Raw genomic sequence first — 8199 nt, 5'->3', positions numbered from 1 at the left:
ATCGTGAGAGAAAAAGCTATTGAACGAGTAAAGCGCCTTACACTGTAACTAAATAAATGCTGGAGGTAATTACATTTTTCTATTAATTAAAGTGCTCTAAAACATCCTATGATTTAACAACCAGATGTTGAATGCATTCACATGATGAAGCTCAGATTATGTATTTGTCTATTTACAAATAATCAGATATTGTGCCTTTGTGAAGTCCTTCCCAGTTGAAACCTTCAAATCACCCGAAAGAAAGAACAAGATAACAAACCTGCTGTTACATAGATGACAGTGCCACAGTCTGATGTTTCCATCTTTTTTTTTTTACTCGGCAAATCAGTTGAGAACAAACTCATATTTACAATGAAGACCTACCACAGCCAAACCCAGATGACGCTGGGCCAATTGTGCTCCGCCCTATGGGACTCCCAATCACAGCCAGATGTGATGCAGCTAGGATTTGAACCAGGGACTGCAGTGACGTCTCTTGCACTGAAATGTAGTGCCTTAGACCGCTGCACCACTCAGGAACCCATTTCAGCCATCTTACTTGTGCTTCTTGTTGTCCTTGGACCCATTTCTATGATTCCCAAGTCTCTACGGGGTTGTTCCTGAGAGGCCCGGACAGAGAGACATCATGACACACAACAGTATGCAGTCATTGTTATATGGCTTAGCTGTGTTACACCTGCAGAGCTTCTTGATCAGATTTGAGGCACTCTTACTGATGGTTTTAGGGAAATCAACCAGATCAATCCCACGGATGGTAGCTGTGAACTTATTCATAGGATCAGGGCCACAGAATGGGAGACTGGAAAGGTAAAGATTGAGAGGGGACATGAAGTAGAATGACTTAGAGATGACAGAGAACAAAAAATGGGAAATAGACTATAGACTATTTAATAATATTACCTTCCACTCAGCAGCTCAAATACCAATACCAGAGACCAGAGATCTACAGATACACTGTGGCCCTTGTTTAGGATTATCTCAGGGGCAACATAGCCAGGTGTGCCACAGAACGTCCATGTTTTCTTACCCAAGCCCACTTTCTTAGCAGAACCATACCCCACCTGTAACGACTCTCCTCTTCGTCTGATGATGATGAATAGGAATCATCGGACCAACACCCAGCGTGGTTCATCATAAATTTAATGAAATGAACTGAACACTGAATGACAAAAATAACAAAAGAGAATGAACGAGACCGAAACAGTTCTGTCTGGTACAGAATATAAAGACAGAAAACAACTACCCACAAACACAGGCGGGAACAGGCTACCTAAGTATGGTTCTCAATCAGAGACAACAATAGACAGCTGCCTCTGATTGGGAACCATACCAGGCCAAACACATAGAAGTACAAAGTATAGAATGCCCACCCCAACTCACGCCTTGCCCAAACCAAAATAGAGACATAAAAAAGGAACTCAGGTCAGGACCCCACCCCCCCAACGGTGCGAACTCTGGCCGCAAAACCTGAACCAATAGGGGAGGGTCTGGGTGGGCATTTCACCGCGGTGGCGGCTCTGGTGTGGGACGTAGACCCCACTCCACCTTAGTCTTGGCCCACTTAGGTGGCGCCCCTGGAGTGGCGACCCTCGGACTGGCGGGAAACTCTGGCGGTGCCGGACAGGCGGGCGGCTCTGGCGGCTCCGGAGTGACGGGCTGCTCTGGCGGTTCCGGACAGACAGGCGGCTCTGGCGGCTCCGGACAGACGGGCGGCTCTGGTGGCACCGGACAGACGGACGGCTCTGGCAGCTCCGGACAGACGGGCGGCTCTGGCAGCTCCGGACAGGAGGGCGGCTCCGGCAGCTCCGGACAGGAGGGCGGCTCTGGCAGCTCCGGACAGGAGGGAGACTTGGTTCTAGGAGCAGGCACAGGACTTACCAGGCTGGGGAGACATACAGGCGGCCTCTTCCTTGGCCCGAGGCACCGGATGCACTGGGCCGAGCAACGAGCCTGAACAACCCTTCCTGGCTGGATAGACCCTGTAGCCAGGTAAGTGCGGAGAGTTGTGCTGGCTGTGCTGGCGATACGGGGACACCGCACGTAGGGCTGGTGCCATATAACATCTGGAGACCAGATGCACTGAGCCGGCTTCATCCCTCCTGGCTCGATGCCCACTCTAGCCCGGCCGATTCGATGAGCTGCGATGTAACGTACCGGGCTGTGAATGTGCACTGGAGACACCGTGCACACCACCGCATAACACGGTGCCTGACCAGTACGACGCCCCACCCGGTAAGCATGGGGAGTTGGCTCAGGTCTCCTACCTAACTCTGCCAATCTCCCCGTGTGCCCCCCCTCCAAACAATTCTGGGGCTGCCTCTCGTGCACTTTTCCTCGAGCCAACTCTTCGTAGCATCGCCGCTCCACTTTGGCTGCCTCTAGCTCCTCTTTAGGACGACGATACTCTCCCGGCTGTGCCCATGGTCCCTTGCCGTCCAAGATTTCCTCCCATGTCCAGGAGTCCATTCTTCCATGCTGCTTGGTCCTTTGGTGGTGGGTAGTTCTGTAACGACTCTCCTCTTCGTCTGATGATGAGGAATAGGAATCATCGGACCAACACGCATAGTGGTAAGTGTTCATCGTAAATTTAATGAAATGAACTGAACACTGAATGACAAAAACAACAAAAGAGAATGAACGAGACCGAAACAGTTCTGTCTGGTACAGAATACAAAGACAGAAAACAGAAAACAACTACCCACAAACACAGGTGGGAACAGGCTACCTACCAGCCCAAACACATACCAGGCCAAACACATAGAAGTACAAAACATAGAACAAAACATAGAATGCCCACCCCAACTCAAGCCCTGACCAAAACAAAATAGAGACATAAAAAAGGAACTAAGGTCAGGATGTGACACCACCTAGGAAAGGCAAAGCACAATCAAGTTATGAATATTGTCACACCCTGATCTGTTTCACCTGTCTTTGTGATTGACTCCACCCCCCCTCCAGGTGTCACCCATTATCTTCCCCATTATCCCCTGTGTATTTATACCTGTGCTCTCTGTTTGTCTGTTGCCAGTTCGTTTTGTTTCGTCAAGCCTACCAGCGTTTTTCCCTCTGTGCCTGTCTCTCGATTGTTCCTGTTTTCTAGTTTTTCCGGTTTTGACCTTTTCTGCACTGACCCTGAGCCTGCCTGCCATCCTGTACCTTTGCCCCACCTATCTGGATTACTGACCTCTGCCTACCCTGAACCTGCCTGCTGTCCTGTACCTTTGCCCCACCTTTCTGGATTACTGACCCCTGCCTGCCCTTGACCTGTCTTTTGCACGCCCCTGTTGGATTAATAAACTGTTATTCATTCAAAGTTGTCTGCATCTGGGACTTACCTGAAATGTGATAAATATGGATTTTCGGTATCTCAATGGATCTATAACATAGATTTTCCAAGGTGAAACAGTTCTATGTATGATAATATAACTGTAACCTTTGGACGTACTGTATTTGTTTGTGTAACCATGTACGAAATTGACAATTACTATATTATTATAACGATGCCCCCTTTCTTCATCTTGTGTGGATTAAAAATGCATCAGATGGAGCTGTAGTCTTTAAATTACCACTTTGGCTTATCCGCACTGGTCCAGAACTACATTTTCAGGCTTCAGGTCCCTGTAGATGATATTGTTGTGGTGCAAGAAGATGAGGGCCTCAACAACACAGGCAGTGTAAAAACATGTGCTTCTGCAATCAAACGAGCCTCTGAAATGTAGAAGCAAGAGCACAATAGTGATCAGAAAGTTTCATCGGATATTCTGACATTGTTCCCTAGGAGAAGTATTCAAATCCTATCAATTCAGTTATAAAATCCATACTGTAAAATATACAAACATAATATGAAAACAGTACTTATTCAGTAGACTCCAGAGCTCACCACCTAGACAAGCTTCGGCAAGCATGTACAAGCACCTCGCATCTTCGAAGGTACGGTGTAGCCTAGCAGTGGCAAAGAAGACACAGGTATTGTCCAGTTGATAAGCATATAGTGAGTTCACCAGTCTTAAATAAGGGCAGGGATTCAATCCAGTCGTAGGTTATAGACATTGTGGTTTTTAAAGTCAATTTCCGATTAGCTGGCTAGTTAGCATATCTTTTTATATTTTTCTAAACCCTTACTTCAAAATACTCTCCTGCAACCCGCCTCACCCAATGTGGTGTGGACCTGCTTTTTCTCTAAAGTATTTTTCTTTGCCTCTATTACTGGAATCTTTCCATAAACTAGCCAGCTTACTAGCCAGCTAACGGTCATCAGCTAACCTCTAGTTCGGAAAGCTCTCGTCAGTTTGTACAACACGATTCAACCAGAGCATACCGGACCTATTTTTCTCTCCATATCCCCGGATTCCTATCGCAAGCTCTGAACCTTCTCACCTTCCGACCTTCGTAGCTAACGTCCCCTGAATGCTAGCTGTCTAGAGCACAACGGACTGTTGGCTTACGAGACCCATCGAATACATTCCGAAGCCACTAGCTAGCAGTCAGCTATCTTTTCCTAGCGGTCATCAGCTACCTTTATCCCGGACAACTCTCGCCAGTCTGTACAGCGCGACTCAAACCAGAGCTAGTCGGACTTATTCTTCTCCATATCTCAGGATTCCTACCGCAAGTTCTGAACCTATTTTAAAAAAAAATATGTACATTTTTATTATGATTTTTTTTTAAATCCACCTGGAATTATAGCAGCTAACAACCCCTGAACACACAGCCGCTAATCTGCGGCCTGCTAGCTATCTAAAGCACATTGGACTGCTGGCTTAAGAGGCCCTTCGGACTTATTTCTTCGGCCACTATACATATTTTGCCAATTGGCCTGGTTTACCACACGGAACCCTGCTGATCCGTCCGCTGATGTAACTGCACGAGGGGGCCACAACAGACTTTCCTCCGTCGCGTCATCCCTCTAAGGCCTTTCTGTTAGCCTGCTAGCCCCGTGCCGCTAGCTGCCTGAAGCCACACACTGGACTTGTATGATCACCCAGCTACACATGCCTTTCCCTAACGTCACCATGCCGTGTCGATTGCTGTTCTGGTTTGTAACTATTGTTTTATTTCACTGTAGAGCCTCTAGCACTGCTCAACACAACACTCTTCTCTGTATACATCAATGATGTCGCTCTTTGCTGCTGGTGATTCTCTGATCCACCTCTACGCAGACAACACCATTCTGTATTCTTCTGGCCCTTCTTTGGGCACTGTGTTAACTAACCTCCAGACGAGCTTCAATGCCATACAACTCTCCTTCCGTGGCCTCCAACTGCTCTTAAATGCAAATAAAACTAAATGCATGCTATTCAACTGATCATTGCCCGCGACCTGCCCACCCATCCAGCATCACTACTCTGGACGGCTCTGACTTAGAATACGTGGATAACTACAAATACCTATGTGTCTGGCTAGACTGTAAACTCTCCTTCCAGACTCACATTAAGCATCTCCAATCAAAAATGACATCTAGAATCGGCTTCCTATTCCGCAACAAAGCTTCCTTCACTCATGCTGCCAAACATACCCTTGTAAAACTGACCATCCTACCGATCCTTGACTTCGGCGATGTCATCTATAAAATAGCCTCCAATACTCTACTCAGCAAACTGGATGTAGTCTATCACAGTGCCATCCGTTTTGCCACCAAAGCCCCATACACTACTCATCACTGTGACCTGTACGCTCTCGTTGCCTGGCCCTCGCTTCATACTCATCGCCAAACCCACTGGCCAAGGGTTATCTACAAGTCTCTGCTAGGTAAAGCCCCACCCTATCTCAGCTCTCTGGTCACCATAGCAGCACCCACTTGTAGCACGCGCTCCAGCAGGTATATCTCAATGGTCACCCCCAAAGCCGATTCCTCCTTTGGTCGTATTTCCTTCCAGTTCTCTGCTGCCACTGACTGGAATGAACTACAACAAAAAAAATCACTGAAGCTGGAGATTCCCATCTCCCTCACTAGCTTTAAGAACCAGCTGTCAGAGCAGCTCACAGATCACTGCACCTGTTCATAGCCCATCTATCTACCTCATCCCCATACTGTATTTATTTATTTAGCTCCTTTTACACCACAGTATCTCTACTTGCACATCCATCATTTGCACATCTACCATTCGCGTGTTTAATTGCCATATTGTAATTACTTCACCACCATGGCCTATTTATTGCCTTAACTCCCTTATTTGACCTAATTTGCACTCACTGTATATAGACTTTGTTTTCTTTTTTTCTACTGTATTATTGGCTGTATGTTTTGTTCATTCCATGTGTAACGCTGTGTTGTTGTATGTGTCGAACTGCTTTGCTTTATCTTGGCCAGGTCGCAGTTGCAAATGAGAACTTGTTCTGCAACTGGCTTACCTGGTTAAATAAAGGTGAATAAATACAAAAATAAACCGCGATCATATTGAGGTATGTTTGGCTGGTGGGTGCATACCTGAGGCTGGTGGGTGCATACCTGACGATGAATGGACTATGTGCTACCATGAGGATGTGTCTTTCCCTGAGGATGCGCTCCTGTTGACCAGTGCTAAGGATCTGATGCTTCCTCAACACCCTCATGGTGAAAAGGCAGTTAATGTTGGTCCTAAGCTGTCCCTGAGAAAAGTATAAAAACATCAACTACAACGTCAACATGTGGGCCTATCCATTAAAATAAATGTTGGAAACTAGACAATAACAATGCAATGGGATTTACTGACACATTTTCAAGCCTGACCCACTACTTCCTCCCAACTCACCAGCTCAGAATGACCGATTTCCCCATCTACTAGATTGCATATGACCTGGAAATCCAGAAGAGACACGTTGAAGAGGAGAGTTGCATCTTCCTCTGACCAGCTGACATGGAAAAGAAGAGTTACCCATGTTGCATTCGGCTAGTATTCAGACCCTTTCCCCTTTTCCACATTATGTTATGTTATAGCCTTATTCTAAAAATGATTAAACCAATTGTTTTCCCCATCAATCTACACACAATACCCCATAATGACAAAGCGAAAACAGTTTTTTTAGCCATTTTTGCACCTAAAAAATCTAATGAAATGAAATACCTTATTTACATAAGTATACAGACCCTTTGCTATGAAACTCGACTCGAAATTGAGCTCAGGTGCATCCTGTTTCATTGATCATCCTTGAGATGTTTCTACAACTTAGAGTCCACCTGTGGTAAATTGATTGGACGTGATTTGGAAAAGACACACACCTGTCTATATAAGGTCCCACAGTTGACAGGGCATATCAGAGCAAAAACCAAGCCATGAGATCAAAGGAATTGTCCGCAGAGCACCGAGACAGGATTGTGTCTAGGGACAGATCTGGGGAAGGGTACCAAAACATTTCTGCAGCAATGAAGGTCCTCAAGAACACAGCGGTCTCCATCAATTTTAAATGGAAGAAGTTTGGAACCACCAAGACTCTTCCTAGAGCTGGCCGCCTGGCCAAACTGAGCAATCGGGGGAGAAAGGCATTGCTCAGGGGGCTGACCAAGAACCCGATGGTGACTCTGACAGAGCTTCATAGTTCCTCTGTGGAGGTGGGAGACAGACGGAAGCCGCTCCTTAGTAAAAGGCACATCACATCCCGCTTGGAGTTTGCCAAAGGACACCTAAAGATTCTCAGACCATGATAAACAAGATTCTCTGGTCTGATGAAACCAAGATTGAACTCTTTGGCCTACCTATAAGCCAAGCGTCACACCTGGAGGAAACCTGGCACCACCCCTACAGTGAAGCATGGTGGTGGCAGCATCATGCTTTGGGGATGTTTTTCAGCGTCAGGGACTGGGAGACTGGTCAGGATCGAAAGAAAGATACAGAGAGATCCTTGATTAAAACCTGCTCAGACTGGGGCTAAGGTTCACCTTCCAACACTACAATGACCCTAAGCACACAGCCAAGACAATGCAGGAGTGGCTTCAGGACAAGTCTCTGAATGTCCTTGAGTGGCCCGGCCGGAGTCCGGACTTGAACCCAATCTAACATCTCTGGAGAGACCTAAAAAAAGCTGTGCAGCGACCCGCCCCATCCAACCTGATAAAGCTTGAGAGGATCTGCAGAGAAGAATGGGAGTGTCATACCCAAGAAGCTGCCAAAGGTGCTTCAACAAAGTACTGAGTAAATGGTCTGAGTAAACTCCCCATAGCACTCACGTCAGTAGCCATGAAGTGCTTTGAAAGGCTGATCATGGCTCATATCAACACCATCA

General features: G+C 46.6%; 1 pseudogene; it reads right to left on the bottom strand.

Annotated features, from left to right (window-relative positions):
• Window positions 1–172: 172 nt before the first annotated feature.
• LOC109894903 (cGMP-dependent protein kinase 1-like) lies at window positions 173–6552 on the bottom strand (annotated as a pseudogene).
• Window positions 6553–8199: the final 1647 nt, after the last annotated feature.

This window comes from Oncorhynchus kisutch, linkage group LG8 (assembly GCF_002021735.2).
Source record: "Oncorhynchus kisutch isolate 150728-3 linkage group LG8, Okis_V2, whole genome shotgun sequence".
In the NCBI taxonomy this organism is placed as follows: Eukaryota; Metazoa; Chordata; class Actinopteri; order Salmoniformes; family Salmonidae; genus Oncorhynchus; species Oncorhynchus kisutch.
The sequence above is the reverse complement of the archived record's forward strand: the minus strand, read 5'-3'. Positions and strand labels throughout refer to the sequence as shown.